The 18,882-nt window shown below is 38.9% G+C and overlaps 1 protein-coding gene across 9 annotated transcripts in view; it reads left to right on the forward strand.

Annotated features, from left to right (window-relative positions):
* The window catches only part of DPH6 (diphthamine biosynthesis 6), a 445,353-nt gene extending 426,741 nt beyond the window's left edge, over positions 1 to 18,612 (forward strand). For 8 of the 9 annotated variants that reach the window (XM_021098165.1, XM_021098179.1, XM_021098184.1 and 5 more), the window contains 2 exons: positions 4,107 to 4,200; positions 6,393 to 18,612. The gene's annotated coding sequence lies outside the window, so the exon portion shown is untranslated. The remainder of the gene's footprint in view (positions 1 to 4,106; positions 4,201 to 6,392) is intronic. The other variant, XM_021098211.1, reaches the window with a different exon arrangement.

The following is an 18,882-nucleotide window of genomic DNA, read 5'->3' on the forward strand; positions in this document are numbered from 1 at the left end:
CCTCATGGTTCCTAGTCGGATTCGTTAACCACTGCGCCACGATGGGAACTCCTGATTTTTCTGATATTACGTTTTACCAATTACATCATCATCATTTCTTGTCCACCGATCAGAGAGGTTATAGTTGTACATGACAACTGTATTTGGCATCTAGTATGGTTTCCTTATCAACTCACTTTTGAAGCCCAGCATTTAGCAGAGAATGTTCTTTTCTATATAGCAGATTGTTATTTTCACTAATTATCGTGCTAAGCATGCATTTTACCTCCATCATTTGATTTAATCTTCACAGTGATCTTCTAAGGTACAAAGAGATAAAAATGACTAAAACACATCATTACAAACTGAAGAACTGAGACTTGAACTAGGGTGATCTGACATCAGAGCCCTTATTCTTAACTATGTCATTTATCCTTCTTCTCTAAGAATGGCCTTTCTATAAATGAAATTATATACTGAATTTTAAAAATCTGTTGAAGAATAAATTCTAAAAACATAAAAACTAACTCCATCAAAAAACTTCCAAGTTGGAAGTTTTTTTATTAGTGTAGTGAAGATAGAGAAGCATATACATTTACTTCCAATTTTCACGTTGTTACACAGGAGCAGAAAATGAGATAAAAGACAATTTCTGTCTTTTTAGACATTTAACATGTTCTTCCACCACCTAATTGTTTGGATGCATATTCTGCAGTGTCCTTCAGCTTCCCTACGACAGTCAAAAGGTTCTGTGTAGCTATTTGAGTACATGTGATGAGGTTTATTTTGAATAAAGGGTGAATGTGACCTTCATTTTTCCCTGTGATATATAAACATGAATCAATAAAAATTCCCACTGAAACTTCTCCAAGGAATGGCATGTATCTCCAATTAGTCTCATAACTTGTTTCACACTGTTTGGCATGCTCCATAATTGATAGATGTTATTTTAATTCAGATCCAGAGAGAGAGGGAATGAATAAGCTCAGGCCAGAGAACGGGGTATACATCAACTTTTAGACACATTTTGCTCACCCAGTCAATCAATGTTTCTTGCAACCCAACATACTTTGACTGATCTCTCTGAGTAACTCTTATCGTCAGTTCTTAACAAATTACAAAAATGACTTTCCCTAAAAAATCCATCAAATTCGGTGACAAAACTTGCACAAGGTCTAGGACATCCAGGCCATCAATTACCTTTCAAGGGTCGGGGTAGATGGAAAATCTCTTAAGCCTCTATAAGAGACGGCTTTTAAGGAGCAGTTTGGCTGATGGAAACTGGCAGACTGGGAGAGAGAAGGCACTTGAAATCTGAATAAAGAGGTACAATGGAAGTGAGAAAAACATAAGGGCAGAAAGCAAAGAAATATTGAGATAATAAAAAACAACACGTTTTTCTTCATTGTTGCCTACATGATAGCATCCAGCTCCCTTCACACGGCATTCAAGGCCCTCTACAACTCTCCCATGTGTTTTCCATACTACCAGCACACTGTGTGCTTTTTTCCAGCAATATGGCATACCTCGTGTGTGTCTTTCTGATGTCTTTCCTCCTCTGCCCCCATGTCATCTGCTTGGCAAAGTCTTACCCAGTTTTTGAATCTTTTATTTTTTTATTTTTATTTTTATTTTTTTAGGGCTGCAGCCATGGCATATGGAGGTTCCCAGGCTAGGGGTACATCAGAGCTGTAGCTGCTGGCCTACACCACAGCCACAGCAACACAGGATTCGAGTCATGTCTGCAACCTACACCACAGCTCATGGCCGGATCCTTTAGCTCACTGAGCAAGGCCAGGGATTGAACCTGTGTTCACATGGATGCTAGTCAGATTAGTTTCCACTGAGCCATGACGGAACTCCCCAGTTTCTGAATCTTTAAATGTGCTCTCTTTATGAAAACTCTGCAAGCTCTCCTCTCCCCTACCTCTATTCACCACACTCAGCAAGCTGAAGTAACTGCCCAGGCTTCTTAGTACTTTCAGTACCTTCCTTATCAGGCTGACATTTGCTAGGGGTAAAAAAAAAAAGCCTATCTGATTATCTTGGTACACCTAACACATACTCAACATTCAATACACCCTTATTGATTGTATTGATTTTGTGTGTCCAGGCAGCCTTCCACTCTCCATCTCCTCCATGACACCCCTTCTCCCTCCCTCTTATTTTTAGTATGTTCTTCATAATAAAATGATGATAACTAGCATGTGAATAATACTCTATAAATCACAAGCACTTTCAAATCTGAATTCATCTTCTAGGACTGCCATAACAAAATACCACAGACCGGGTGCCTTAAATGGCAGAAATTTGTTTTCTTATAGTTCTAGAAGCTAGAAGTCTAAGATCAAGGTGTCAGCATGTTGGTTTCCTCTGAGGCCTCTCTCCTCGACTTGCAGATGACCTCCTTCTCACCCCCTCACATAATCTTAATCTGTGTTGTCTGTGTCATCTGTGTCCTAATCGCCTCTTGTTATAAATTAACCAGTCATATTGGATTAGGGTTCACCCATATAACTTTATTTTACCTTAATTACCACTTCAAAGGCCCGGTCTCCAAATCCAGTCACATCATAAGATACTGGAGGTAGGGCATCACCATATCAATTTGGAGGGAATACATCGCAGGCCATAATAATATACACTACCTTGTTTATCCTCACAATTAACAGCTGTAGCCTTTATGTACCTTTACGTTACTTTCATGGTGAGATTCTTTAATATACAGCTTCTATGCCTAACTTCTTCAGGCTTCTATAGTCTAGACCTCAAGTTGAAAAGGGACTTTGTTCCTTAATGAGTAAATAAAGACAATGCTTCCACATTCTAGGGTTTCTTACAGAATTAAAATAGTCAAAAGCCAAGGCCCAATGTCAGTACAAGAAGGAAATGGGGAGTTCCCATTGTGGCACAGTGGCCGACTAGGAACCATGAGGTTGCGGGTTCAATCCCTGGCCTTGCTCAGTGGGTTGAGGATCCGACGTGCCGTGAGCTGTGGTGTAGGTTGCAGAAGCGGCTCAGATCCCGTGTTGCTGTGGCACTGGCTTTGGCCAGCAGCTGCAACTCCTATTCGACCTCTAGCCTGGTAACTTCCATATGCCAGGGGAGTAGCCCTAGAAAAGACAGAAAGACGGAAAGAAGGAAATGGAAAAGCTGCCCCCTTTTTAGCACTGAGAAAACAGGAAAGAAAGGTAATACTTTTTTGAAGGGTCATTAAAAGCTTGAGTAAAGATTTAACGAAGGTACATATATGAACCATTTCAACCAGATAAATGCTGGCAGTTAAGAAGGGTGGCTAGTACTTACCCCAAGAGTATCAGCCTACATTCTGACCCTAGGACCTGTGAAATACCCATTGACATGAATGGCTCCTTTGCCGTGAAGAAAAGTGCTACCTTTTCAAAAGGGTCTCAGTTCTAAGCCAAAGTGGGGAATATTGTATGAACTACAGTATATGACTAAAGCCTCTTGAGAGTTCTCCAAATTTCCCTTGTTTCCATGTTAATCAGGGGTAAGTATGGGACTCTTTGGCAATATGAAGACACTATGTTCTACAAGGATCACCCATTTCTGTCTCCTCCCTTATAAATTACTCTCATACTGGGCTCAGAAAAAGCAAATCACCTGCAATGTGATGCATTTCAGCACTGCATTTGAGCTCCAGGTGGAAGGTGCAGTGGAGGACACATTAATTATGACCTAGATTTGGAGCTGGCCCAACCCTAGGCCTGCCTTGCTTCAGAAGGGGAGTCACTATCCCCTGTTCTCTTTTCACTCAAGTGCTGAAAAGTGGAAAAACAATGCAAAGGTTCAAGACATAATCATAAATGATAACTCCTTCCCAATCAAGATTTATTCCCTTCCTTTTACAAGGTAGGAAAATTTGAAATATCCCTATGAGAAGGATAGTTTTTGAACTGTTTTGGGGCTGCTGATTCTGCCCTTACCAAACCATTTTTTTTCTCTCCCCCTTTCGTCTCCCTTTCATTTCCTCAGGGTTTTAACAGAAACAGTTTCTATCAATATGATGATGGAACTTATATGTGTAAATAAATGCAAACAGTTAATAGGTGTAACTGTCTTTTAGGACAATTTATACTGGTGGATGTTTTTTCATAATTTCCCAGATCTGCTGCTGCCAAAGAGAATGATCCAGAGATCTTTGGAGCAGTGTATGCACTTAGACTATAGTAGCAAGAAATCCAGGATGCTGTATAGAAGGTAACACTTTCCGGATTTGAAATTTAAGAATATTTCCATTAGGTTATAGACTTTCACACTGATATTTAACTAGCAAGGTTTTTATACTGGGATACACAAATATATATGTATATTTGATTTTGAGTTCTGGAATCATCTAAAAATACAAAAGTAGGCCAATTTTATTCTCTTTCCTTGATTATATTAACCATGACCTCTTTTTAGAAGAATTTAGGATTTAGTGATTGTATCAAAGTTAGTCTATGCTGATGACTACTTCAGCATCCAAAATACAAAGCTGTGTTAGAAGACTATCAGTACACAAAGTTACAGGCAGTTATAGGAAAGTAAGCACTTTTTAAACGAGCCTTGATTTCCCTCTTGCTTATATGTATCAGGCTGTGAAAATACCTATTAGAATTTTTTTTTTCAGATCTTTGTTGTATATGTGCATGTCTGCCTAGTGTGTCTCATCCTCCCTCTTATCACTCCTTAGCGTTCTTGCTCTTTTTCTAATCATTGGGTGGTAAGAGAAATGGACACATCAGGCTAAGCAAGTAGAGCTTGGAGAGAGCAGAAACAGATTTACTAACTTTGATGATGGCTTCTAGTGAGTCCTTACCACACACATGGCTGCGTTGCCATAAAGCCAGCTGAGCTGATCACCCTAAATAGATTAAAAGATGACATCGACAGATTTTAAGCAGAAGTGATTTCATTCCTTCCTCTCACCAGTTACATGGTTAGCTGGCTCATGCACTGATTTGTTATACCATATAGGGTTGCCTCACAGTCCCTGCCAGCCTTCTGAAGTCTTGATGGCATCAGAAACTGACTTGTCTCCTGGGAATGTACAAGAAAGGAGACCTGAGCTTCTCTCCTTCAAGGACACTCTCTTCAATCCATTATCTCCTACTCATGTATAATGGTCTACTCTATCAAAATACAGTGATTGAATAAAACTTCTATTTCAGATAATGAATGCATTGATTTAATAACGGATTTATTCTACATGGTATTACAGTTCCCTAAATGAACACTGAAATGCTAAAATGGAAAAACTTATCATTGGTCCAAGTTAAATCATAGCCACTTCTTTTAACTGCACACCCTAATAAGATACCAACCCATCTGATACTTCTTTAAAAATGTGTTATATAAGTGCTTAACATTTTCCAGCTGTTTTAAAGCCAGCTGTTTTTCCTATCATAAGTACATCTGGCATCAGGCAACAGATTATAGCCATGGACAACTGACTAATTTATTATGTTTTTATATTTTCATATTTTTGGCAGACTAATCCAGGTTGATTTATTAGCCTAGCTTTCAGAGATGAATCTTGAAATTGTTTGCTCTTAACAACCCTTTTACCTTTTTCTCTTCAAAATCCTAGAATATTTTTGGTATGTCCTAAAATTTAATTAAGAAACATAGACAGGGAGAATGCATTGAACCTTTATGCCCTGTCCTCTGGTGTCCCTTCTGCAGTTGACTTCCTAGAAAGAATTATGGATTTGTGTACCAATGTTGATTTGAAAGATCTTTGTACTTTTGATCTTTCTCCTTCCTAAATTCATTAGGCATGTGGCACTTGTGTTTGTATCCTATTGTGAGAATTCCATTTTGTCCAAATGCAGTGGGAGTTTTGCAAGGCAAACCCAGCAGGAAAAGAATCTGTTGCCTGCCTTTGCAAAAGAAATATGAAGTTTTAAGCCATAGGGAATAAAGGCAAGGCTATTTTCTGTGGTAATTCTGTTTCTGAACCTTGAGATAGAAAGCCCAAGTCCACTCACCTTCTCAGAGCATCTTTTTAATCTGACATCCCCTAGTGGGCCATCCTTTAGCTATTTATGGGAAATCATAACTGCTGGGTTGAATATGCCATATTCTTCCTTTTACTATCCACCCAAGACCCCAAAGTGATGGACGTGTTTTTAATAAATCTAATATATAAATCATTCATCAGATACAGTTCAAAACAGAGCAGCTATCAGAACACCCTGAAAGATTCATTAGAACATTTTTTTTCTGCAGACATGTCACCAAGTTAAATAAATGTATGTCAACTCAAAACCGAGATGAGAAATGGCAGAGTGCTTTATGGGTTGGGTCAAGAAGGAATTCTAGTCTTGTCTCTACTGCTGACTTGTTTAATGACTGTATTGATGTTTATGACTTATTTCTAACTATTCTTCCTTCTGGCCAAAAAACAGACAATGTCTACAGAAGATTTTGAGCTCCTGAGAGAATGGCCCTAAGTACGTTCAGCAGGCACTAATAAAGCCTGGCCTTTATATGCATGGAGTTGGCTTGCCTGGATTCAAGTCCCAGCCCCACCACAGCTTGATACTCAACCTTGGGTGAATGTTCCACTGAAGTGCACCAGGTGGTCTTCTGCTATTATACATAATACCACAATGAACATCTTTTAACATGTAGAAATGATTATGTACTTATATGATTATATCTGTAGAGAGAATGTCTAAAAGTGAAACTCTTCACTATAAGGTTAGGCAAATTTTAAATGTTCATGTATATTGCTAAACAGCCCTCCCGAGAGGCTATACCAAATTTGTACTCCAGGCAGTATGTGTAGATATTTCTCCACACTTCTTTCTATACTATTCACTGGCAATTTTAATTTTTTAATCTTTATCAGTCTCAAAAGTGAAAGGAGAAATTTGACTTCAATTTGCACTTTAATTTTTTGTAGACACCCATCTTTTCACATGTTAGTAGCCATTCATTAGCTTATGCATACCTCATTCCCCATTTTCTATTGGATACCTGGTGGGTTTTTTTAAATTGATTTATAAAGTACCTGGTAGATTAACATCTTTGTAAAAGCAGATCATTTTGGAAAATAATTCTGATTAATTTCAGCCATGATGAATATTTATAATTTTGAGAATTTTATGGCAATTGGCATTACTAAATGAAAAATGATAAACCCTCCCCAGGGATGAATAGTGAAAGGATATCATCTAAGTTATTACAACAATAATCATTGAAATAATCCAGATTACATGTAAGGCACAATGCAAAGAGGTCCAAGGTGTGATCTCTGCCATGAAGACATTCACAGTAAAGAAGAGATGATGCATTCACATGAATTGATAATAATCTGAGACAATAAAAGAAATGAGTGATATGACCATCAATACTCTAGGAATTGAGGAAAGAAAGCTAATTTTCACTGGTGTGGCTAAAGAATATTACTTGAAAGAGGACACATGCTTGAATAGACAGAGAGAAAGATTTCAAGAGTATAAAAGTGAGAAGCAAAGAGAGGAAAGAGTAAATAGACAAAGGTGAATGGGTTAGAGGCTTGGATGAGGGGACAGGGGAAAGTCTATATGGGGAAAGGTGAATTGGAGTCAAACCACTGAAGGGCTTGGGTATCTGGTTTAGCTTGGATTCTGTGCTATAGGAGCAAATGAATGTTTTTGACAAGAGCACTGAAATAACAAAAATAATTTTTAGGATGATAACTTTGGCCAGTGAAAAATAAATGAAGAAATGAATGAATGGAAAATATTGAGTTGGGACAGGGGATGACTATTGCATTTATACTTTCTGTAAGAGAACCAACAATTTAGAGGAAAAGTGGTTTATATTTTCTTTAATTTATAATACATAAAACTGCTATGGAACTAATGCTACATAATGTTACCTGAGAAAAGAAGACTGATCCATACCCAGAATTCTTTGTGTATATGTTGAAGATTCCAGGGCAGTGCCTTTTTCTAAACCTGTGATTCAGCTTTCATACCCCTCCACTTACTCATTCTAATGACAGTAAGCATTTCTTTGTTGGGTCTGGAATTCATAGCAGTTTTTTCACAGACCTAGAAGTCCCAAACATGCTATTGTCATTACACCTCATCTGTCATCCTAAGGAATGGCTTTATTTATTATTGTGATTTGGAGAAATAAGGTGATTGCAGACGGGGCTTAGAATAATGATAGGAAGGTGTTGGCTTCATAGAACCAGAAATTCCTTTCTTACTTCATTTCCCGTCCATGTTGGTAAGGGATAGGTAATTGATCTGAAAGCCCCCTGTACTGTAAATGCAGCATTCATTCAACAAGTATTTATTAAGCAACTACAATGTGTCAGGCACTGTGCAAAGCACTGGGGAACATATATCACTGACTGGAGGAGAGTTTAAAAAATAGAGCCAGTCTTTGCTGTTACAGTCTGATGGGACAAATATAAACAGAGCCACATTCTATTACTGCTCCTCCTCACAGGTGACAAGGGGCAGAGATCGTCTCTCAAAATTTTCCCACATGTAATAACCCTATTCTGTTGTTAGGGTTCTGAAAAACCCATCTCTAGTTAATTCCATGTATTCCAATGTGTACTGAGGTATAATTCACTTCTGACTGGCCTAAGAGAATAAAGGATTCAAATAATAATATCTGGCAAACACTGCAAAATACCAGACATGCTAGTGGCCATGGGGATCACCAAAGAGTAAAACATGGAACCAAACTATAGAATTGCAGAGATACAGTAAGTGCATTTGAAAAAGTAAACTTTTTAATGTGGGAGATAAGTACTAACTAGATAACACAAACAGTATGTGTTCTGGGAACTTAGAAAAGCAAGCATCACTTTCAGAAGGCACTGTGCCTCAAAGGATGGGTTGGGTTTGAATAGGTAGAGGACTAAGGTGGTGTCTGTGGGAGTTAGTGACAGCCCTTCAAGTATCAAGGAGGAAAGCCCAATACAAATTGACTTCTGCAGAAGGAGTGGTCCTGGGCACCCCAGCATGGCTGCAGTCATGGGGTCTTACAATTTAAATTGGTTTATCTTTATCTCTCCATCTCAAGGTTCTGCTTTCCTCTGCACTAGCTTTAGTCCTGGACTGACTGTCTCTCTGTGGTAGCTGCCAGGCTTACATCTTGTTCCCTTAACCATCCAAAACATAGACAGTTTCTCTTTCCCAAGAGTTCTAAATGAACTCCTGTGATTTACCCTGATTAAACCAACTTATATCATCTTCCCACTGCTGAGTCGATCTCTATAACTAGGCGGGTAGAATTCACAGATTGGCTAGGCCTGGGTTAAGCCTCCACCCCTGGAACACAAGCAGGTGGGGTCAGCCCCATCTAAACCCTACTAGAAGAAGAGCAAGAAAGTGGTAGCACCCCAGAGAAAAAAGTTATGCTGTAATTAGAAAAATAACAACAATCATCATCATTATTGCAAACACTCTATAATAAAAAACTTAGTATGAACTGGGTACTGTTCTAACCAACTTTTGTAGGTTACTTATTTTATCCTAACATCCCTGTGAGGTGGGTAATCTTATCCCATTTTCAGATGGGGAAACTGAAGCATGGAGCTGTTAAGTAATTATCACATAGCTAGTAAAGGGCAGATCAGGGGGGGTGAACACAAGCCATCAGACTGCAAGTCCATGGCCTTACCCACTACAGCATATTAAAATTAATTTCTATACACAGAGAAAACAAGTTATGACTTAAGCTCAAAAATGAACAAAGTATATGAAGAACAATGAGAAGATGGGCAGATCAGAAAGACGGTAATTTTGGTCTACTATCACAGCTATAGAAACAATATCCAGGAAGCTGACAGGTTGTGCCATCTTCATTAAGAGGTCAAGTTCTGACTAGATCCAGGCGATCATCAACTGAACTTCCAAGGGGAATGGAATGGTCACCACAGAAAACTCAACTATTCCCCAAAGGCTATTCCAGCTCAATCTTCTCAACAGCTTGTGGTTCACACTTTTATACAATTTACCAAGGACTGATTTCACATCTACGTCTGACTCTCTCTCTCTCTCCTGCTCTGAAACAGCATTCATGCAACATATATAGATCTTAGTTAAAACTAACAATGCGTCTAAAAACACACACGAAATCAAACAATTGCCATTTGGCACTGAGAAACAGCAGATCCAGGCTTGAGTCTGTTTATTGTGCATTTCCTGATGCAAAGAAAAGCAAGCACAGTCAAGAAAACACCACAAAGCATTATATGGCGACAGCTTGTGTGCTTCAGAAGAGAAATGGATACATTAGGAAAAGTTTTTCTCCCTTTGATGTAGAATATGCTATCTTTTTTTGCATTAAAATGGGAGTTAACTTTAAATAAATAAAATTCAGCCTGTAGGCTTCAGAAAACTAATGCTCTCTTTTGACAGTGTCATTTCTCTGATCCCTGAAAGCATTATGGGAGTTAACCTGGGCCTTCATCATGCTTTTCCTTTATGGTATGGAGAGCACATTATTTTTTCATCTCTCTTTTACTGGTTTCCTCTTACTTCCTCTCACATTTTCTCTTTGCCAGCTGTTACTCTGCCCTTTCTGCTTCTCCAAGCGCTATGAGGGCAGGTAGAGAAGGAGTTTCTCCTGTGTCTTTGTTGCAGGTGGTCCAGGAATGGCTGCCTTAGTGCTCCATCCTCAGAAGAAAACCTCTTCACTGCTTGCTTTAAAATACATATATATTTATGCCAAAGGCCCTAGACCTGCCCTCAAGAAAAGATGAGAATGAGCCTCACATTCCTACGATGAAGCGGTGGAAAAATCTGCAATTTGTACTTAGCACATCTTTAACTGGACTTAACAATGTGCCCCCTCCATTCAGGATACAGCATGCATGAGCCTGGTAGATGATGAAACTGCTGTTTTCTTTTGTGGTTTGTATTTTCCCAAAGAGCCTTGAATAGTCAAATATCAGGTGATTTGAACCCGCTAGAATATGGCAATGAAATGAAGTCTTTTTTCTTTGAAACAAAATTATTTTAGGTAAGTGAGTATGTAGAAATCTCAAATAAGGTGTGGTATTCAACAAAAGAAAAAACACTGATAACAAGTGTTTTTACCCTTGTAATTGTCCATTTTGGTCATTCTTAGTGTTCTAGCAATTGCTTTTAAAAATGAGTGTATTTGAAACATGCAATACTACAACTGGAGAAAGAAAATCCTTTAATATAAAAAGTTGCCACGATTAAAGAGTTTTGCAAAATTTCTTGGTTATTAATAAGATTTGGAAACTTTGAGCTTCCATAGTCTAACTTTTTAAAATGAGAGGTGTTTGTGTGTAAGGAAGGGGGAATTTATGAAACTATATGCAAAACTGTGCATGCATATGCATATGTTTGTGTTCTAGAGAAAGGCTTCTTGGCTTTCATCAGTTCCCAGGAGGGTTTGTGACAGGAACAATTCCCAATGTGCCTGTTTCATTTTTCTTTCCCACACCAATCCTCCCTTTCTTCTTTGCAGTCAATAGTGCTCTATTTTTCCCTTCCCAGATGAACTGCTCTTTTTGTTTTCTGATCAAGTGAGGCTGAGCCAGGGGAGCTCAGGAGCTGGAGCCCTGATGGTGCTGGTGGCAGACAGATGGCAAGGCTGCTAGGAGTTGTGCAGTGAGTGGCCTCTGGATGAGCTGTTAGGAAGATGGACGGTGTCACCTTGACCCACCCTGAATAGCATCTTCCAGAAGGGAAATGGGGCATCCAAGATGCCACCCATGTAGCCAAACTTCCATTACACTGAGGATAGGTCAAATAAGACTGTCAAGGGGAAAAACTGACTTGGACAGTAGTTTTCCCTAAATACTTTACTGTTATCTTTTTTTCATTCAATTTTATTTTCACTTGATGTCTGGATATATTAGTTTTCCCTAAATACTTTACTGTTATTTTTCTTCATTCAATTTTATTTTCATTTGATGTTTGGGGGGATATTTTCCCCATTTTCCTTAGTTTCTATATCCACTGCAACATCCTAACACTCTAATTTGCTTTCTATGAGACAAACAGGAAGTATTGCTTCTGGCAAGATAGGGTTTTCTGTCCTGTTGATTGATGGGTTAATTTTTATTGAGCACAGTGTGCTACCAACAGAACCAAAAATCCAAGACAGAATTCCAGCTCTAGGAATTTATGTTCTAATGAAAAGTAAGACAGACAACACAAGCAATCCTCCCAGTGTATTTTTTAATGAATATTTCCTTCTATTTCTCTCTCTTAAAGTGAGTCTACCTAAGCCAAAAGTACATAATAAGGCAACCATACAGATAAGTTGGGCCCCAAAACATGCTCTTTTTTACAAAAAGAGCCAACTGGATCAGGAAGCCAGAGGTGGGGGGGCAGTTTCATCAAAAGAATTTCACTAATCATATTCGCTGAGTGTTGTTCTGTGTTGGAATTTAAGGGTCAAACATTTCTCTAGATTATTTTGGTTCTATTCTATGTCAAGTTAAATTATGTCAAGTTAGATTAAAGAAAGTTACATTTTTGGACTATGTAAGTAGTTTAACCCCACACAGAAACCCCTTCACTGAAATACAACTCAATACTGTATGGCTTAAATTCATCAAGGAGCTGATGATTTTAAAATAGTTATTTGAACAATGTTTCATTGTCCCTCATTTCTGTGTCTATGATATAAGGATTCATATGATCATGTCTTCAGGAAGTTAGTGGTCCCCAAAAAGAAGTTACCCATTCCACACCATTCTCTTTCCTTTCATCAAGCACTCAAAGCTAAATAATCCAGAGTGTTTTCCAATTTTCTCAGAGCGGATTTCAGTGCTTAAATGAAATGTCTCACCTCTGAATCAGACACAATATTTCTGAGCCACCATTTCCTCATTTATAAAATGAAATGTATTGGAGATGATGATCTTTTAAGATTCATTCCAGCTCTGAACCACCATACACACACACACACACACACACACTCACTCACTCACACACACACACACACACACCCTCTTATATGACTTCTGATCTCATTCATATCTTTATTTAATTGCAACAGAAGCTACATAAGAGCCTGGGCCATGTCTGTCTTGTTCACCCATATATTCCCCTGTTCCTGGCACATAAATGGAGTACACTAAATATATCTTGAATGAATAAATTACCTAATGCTCATAGCAATGTGTTCTGTTGCGAGATGCCTTGAATCCTTCTTTGGAAGGAAGCAAAGTCCATATTATAAATTATCATGACCTATTTGTATATAAATCTTACATCATACTTAACAATCTTACATTTACTCTGCCTGTGTAGCTACAGATAAAATTCTGGCATTTCTTTCTCCTACCTTTTTTTTGTACTGAAGTCATCCTGTTGCATACCTTTTTCATAAAATTTCAGTTTAAAAATAAAGCTAAAACTCAGGACATGAAACTTGCATGCAGGTAACTAGAGCTTGGGCTGCTGGGAAAGACCAGTGAGGCCATGTCTGCTGCCACCAAACCTACCAGCTGACAGCTGGTCCAACAACAACACAAAGGGAACAAGGCTCCTTGCTCCCTAACCTAACAATGTTAAATTGCCCTGCCCCCCAATAATGGGTCTGATCCTAAAGAACTAGGCAGAATGAGCCAACCACAGCCCCAGAGGCCCCCAAAGCTCACACTGCTCATTGAAAGGGTCCATGGTGAGGGGTAGGGTCAAGACACCTCTAACAAGGTTAAATATGCTGGTGTTATTTTTTTCCTAATGTGTCTGAGATTCTTGCCTAAACAGCAATCTTAGCCAGAACACGGACATTGTCTCTAAGTTAGGTGGATGGCAGGGAGTTAAGGGATGGATCATGAGGAAGATAAAGTAGGACTGGAAATAGAGGTGGGAGAGTTAAAGTACCTGTGGAATTCATTTTCTGGCCCTAAACCTCTAATACATTTGATGGGCAATGCTGCTATCTAGTGGCCAAGTGAGATGAGCACAGGTTCCAATTAAATGGCCACACAATTTAGGGGCATTTGTTGTTTGGGATTTCGTGTCTAGTGTTAAGATTATTTTGCTTTTAAATTATAAAATGAAAAAACAGACATTTTGCCCAAGCACATAACTTTGCATAAAAGAATGCTTGTGACTTTTCTCCATTCCTTCACTTTTTCTCCATGATGTCCTTTGAGGCAGTGTAGGGCCTTCCCAGCAAACCCCTTAGTCCTTTTACCTGAAATGGCCTAGGAAAGTTGGCACCTCTCATACCCTTTAGGTGCATCCTTCTTAAGAACCACAGGGGAAGGCGTGGGGTGGCAATGTGCCCTCACTTCTCCCTTCCATTGGAAGACTCTGACCTTATTTCCTCATATGGCTGCTTCCTTCTCATCACTTAGCTCCGTTCAGAGCCCACCTGACTACAGCAGCACCAATCCACCCCCACCTTCCCAGGGTATCAATCCTCGGCACATTAACATTCTTCTGGCTTCATACAGCTCATCGCCTTTCAAAATTGTTTACTTGTTTCTTTATTTTGCGTCTCTCTCTTTCCCATCATAATACAAGCTTTATAACAGCAGGGACCTTATCTGTTTTTTTCACTGATATCTCTCCAAACACTGGGAAATATTGTAAGTGCTTGGCAGACAGCAGACTCTTAATAAATACTTTTGGATGAATGAATGAGTGATTGAGAGAATATCTATCTCCTAAGCCTTTTCCTCCAATAGCAGTATTTTTGGCTAATATCTTACCACTGCTAATGTTAGATAAATGGGATGTGGAGGTGTAGAATTTCACTTGGCAACTGTAAGGTATGAAATCTCTGACTATGCATTGGCAGAGGTAGCAGATTATGATTAAAAACTATTAGTACCAGGTTTAATTTAATTGTTTAAGTCTGATAATTATGTTTATCCCTGTATACTCAGCAAAAAGTCCTATAATATACAGGTACAGTTTTTCTAAAACAATAGAAAAACACAAAAAAGATATACAAAAGAGTAAGAAGATAAAGGAAATTTTCATGGTCTTGTTACGAATCTTGTAAATACATGTCAGTTGGTAGTAGACACAATTTAATTGATTTAAGAAGATTTTTTTAAAGAAAGGAGTTCCCTGGTGGCCTATCGGATTAAGGATCCAGTGTTGTCACTGCTGTGGAATGGGTTCAGTCCCTGGCCTGGGAATTTCCACATGCTGCATGTGCAGCCAAAAAAAAAAAAAAAGAAGAAGAAAAAGATAGACAACTCCACCATCCCAGGACAGTTTTTTAAGAGCACTGTACCCCTTCTTGGTAATACCAGCATATACTATGTTGTAGTCACCACAATATCTGCCTCCATTATATCTTTTAAAGCAAATATTTCAGTTTCCTTACTTAATTGTAGAACCATCTGTATAAGACCTGTTTTGATAGCCCGCTTATATCAGGGCTTTTTGTTTTCTTTTTGTTTCATTTTTCCTTCCTTCTTTTCCTATATAAAACATAATACGCCAGGCCAGTGCACAAAAAAAAATTCTGAGCTGCTCTGGTGAAAGCCATGTTGGGGACACAGAGTCTCACCCAATGGGCCTCTTCCACAATTCTGTTCTCTCTCTCCTACCCTCCTCTCATTATGAAGCCCACTGAATCCCCTCCGTGGGGCTGAAGGATTCCTAAATACAGAAAGAGACCAACAGGAATATATCACACCCATAGTGATCCCAATACTTCTGAAAAATATTTTCATATCGTACTCTTAATTATGGCTAAAGAACATCACTTATTAAACAAGCTAATGTGTGATTTCCATACATTGTTCATTCAGTAGATACTTTATTTGTGGATTCTGTTCTTAGCGTGTGTTGGGCTTTGATAAGTGCAAGGAATACCTGCAAAACAGACAGGGCCTCTGCTTTCACAGAGCTTAGTGTAGTGGGTGATAGTGATAAATTAGCACAGGATTATAATACAAGGTAGCAAGTGTGATGATAGGGAAAATATAGAGGGCAGTATGTATGTGTATATAGAGAGAGAGCATATCCAACAGGAGTTTGAAAGATCAGGAAAAGCTTTTTGGAGGTGGAGATACAGATAAAGGAGGGGAAGAGTCTGAAGAGAAATTTCCACTAAGAGGATAACAAGCATACATAGGCCTGGGGTGAGAAAGAGCCTGGCTCAATCTGAAGAACTGGAAGGAGCTATTTCAGTGGAGCATCAAGTGTGTGGTGAAAGTACAGGAGAGAAGGGAAAGACAAAGCCGGAGAGGTGAGCAGAGTCTACATCATTAAGGGTCTTATAAGTCACTGTAAAAAGGTGAGACTTCAAGAGTTCCCTGGTGGCTCAGAGAGTTAAGGATTAGACGTTGTCACTGATGTGGCTCTGGTTACAGCTGCGGCACAGGTTTGATCCCTGGACTGGGAACTTCCACATGCCATAGGTGTGACAAAAAAAAAAAAAAAAAAAAAGAAAGAAAGAAAGAAAACAGTCTAGACTTTTTCAGTCTAGACTGAAGTATAGACTTGAACTGGAAAGCAATATAAACCTCTTGAAAAGAATATAATCAGGAAAATGAGGTGACCAATTTGGCTGTAGTGTGAAGAATGGCACAAAGACTGATTAATGTGATCAATGAGGGGGATGTTGTAGCAATGTAAATGAAAAATGATGGTGGACTGATTCAAAAAATGACCACTGAGATGGAGAGACAGATAGATTCAAGAGATATTCAAAAGGAAGCCTGCTTGATTGAAGATGGCGGTGGGGTGAAAGTAAAGCAAAGGAAAAGGATAATGCCCAGGTTTCCAGCTTGAGCCACTGAGTGGATGGAGACCCCATCACTAAAATAGGGGAACTAACATGTGAAGAAAAGTAATCAGTTTTATTGGGACATGTTGTGATACATATCCGTGGGACAAGCAAGTAGAAAGAATCAGGATGTAGTTGTGTGTGTGGATTTGAAACTCAGAGAAACTATGGGCTGAAGATAAAGATTCAGGCATCATCAGCGTATATGTCAGGTGGTTCTTGAAGCCATGCAAACACTTAAGACATCCAGAGGATTTTGTAGAGGGAAAAAAAAGAGGGGGGGGCATAGAACTTTGTGGGGAACAATACATGTAAGGGGCAAACAGAAGAGGAGCCCCACATGAAACAGGGAAGGAAGACTAGAAGGTAGAAGGTAAATTTTTGGAAGCCAGAGGAAGAGTGTGTTTCAAGAAGGAGAGAATGGTTGACTATGCTGGATTTTACTGAGATATAACTGAGAAATGTTTTTTTTGGATTTTTTTCACTAAGCGACCTTAGTGAAAACAGTTATCAGTGGAAGTCATAAAAATTAGAAGTCACATTATGATAAAGTCAAAGGAAGAAGAGAAAGTAAAGACAATAGTGAGACAATTCTTAGGAGGTTTAACTATAAGAGATATGGTAGGAGTTCCCATCGTGGCTCAGTGGTTTACAAACCCGACTAGGATCCATGAGGACACAGGTTTGATCCCTGGCCTCGCTCAGTGGGTTAAGGATCCGGCATTGCCATGAGCTGTGGTGTAGGTCACAGATGCAGCTCAGATCTGGCGTTGCTGTGGCTGTGGTGTAGGCTGGCAGCTGCAGCTCGATTGGAGCCATAGCATGGGAAACTCCATATGCCATGAGTGCGGCCCTAAAAGACAAAAAAAAAAATAGAAGTCACATTGTTATAAAGTCAAAGGAAGATGAGAAAGTAAAGACAATAGTGAGACAACTCTTAGCAGGTTTAACTATAAAAGAGATATGGTAAGAGTTCCCATCATGGCTCAGCGGAAACGAATCTGATTAGTATCCATGATAGTATGCATGAGGATGCAGGTTTGATCCCTGGCCTTGTTCAGTGAGTTAAGGATCCGGCATTGCCCTGAACTGTGGTGTGGGTTGCAGACTCGGCTTGGATCTGGTGTTGCTGCGGCTGTGGTGTAGGCCAGTGGCTATAGCTCCAATTCGACCCCTAGCTGGAAACCTCCATATGCTGTGGGTGTGGCCTTAAAAAGACAAAAATAAAAAATAAAAAAAAAGTAAAAGATATATGTAATAACAAAATAGAAATGTGAGATCAAAGGAGATTGTTTGGTATGGGTTTATGTAGAAATACTGATGGAAAGGAAAGTATTATTTCTATTTTATAGAGAATCAAGGAAGTTAAGCAGTATGTCTAAATTTATATAACTAACAGAGCCAGGATTCAAACCTAGGTCTGCCTGGTTCCAAAGTCCTTGTTCTTAATTATAAAGAGTGTACAACTCAATTCTAGGTGCTGGCTTCCCAAAAGAATTTACTATATCAGAGTCATATTCCAAGTAGTACTATGGGGAAAAGGCATAGATCCGGTACCCCAGCACTAATTTTATAGAGCAGGAAACTACATCTAACAGTGTCTGGCTTAAGCTTACACAGCTCACTGGTGGCAAATCTCAGCTCTGAAGTTCAGTGTTCTTTGTCTTCTTTTATTCTAACTCTCATAGCATTTCCACTTGGTTTAGAAGCACATTTGGAGTTTGGAGAGTAAAGCATAAAGGACCTTGATAAGACAACCGACTGGGTTATGCGATTTAGATTTGCTGTATGAATATCTATGTCACTCTTTGTGAGGCTAAAATGATCTCTAAAAACTCTGCTTAGCATGCTAAGATGTAAATAAGTAGAATTCTGAAGATATATAATGAATCTCCTATATATTTCTAGTAAAATATATCAAAATCACACTTTCAACTCAGTCTTGATTGGTGTTGTTCACTCAACTCTGCAATTATTGCCAAAATTATCCTCAGGGAAACGAGTGTATCAATTTTGCATTCCTTGTTTAATTTACCCAAAAGAGGTATAAATACAGACTGTATAATTAAGGGGGTTTTAAATATGGGAGAATGTAAAACCATAATGAAATAGAAAACAACTATATACAAAATTCTGCAGTAGAGGTGGTAAACCTTTTTGTAACACAAAGCTCTTCGGTTTGTGCATGTATCAGAT

This window comes from Sus scrofa, chromosome 1 (assembly GCF_000003025.6).
Source record: "Sus scrofa isolate TJ Tabasco breed Duroc chromosome 1, Sscrofa11.1, whole genome shotgun sequence".
Lineage (NCBI taxonomy): Eukaryota > Metazoa > Chordata > Mammalia > Artiodactyla > Suidae > Sus > Sus scrofa.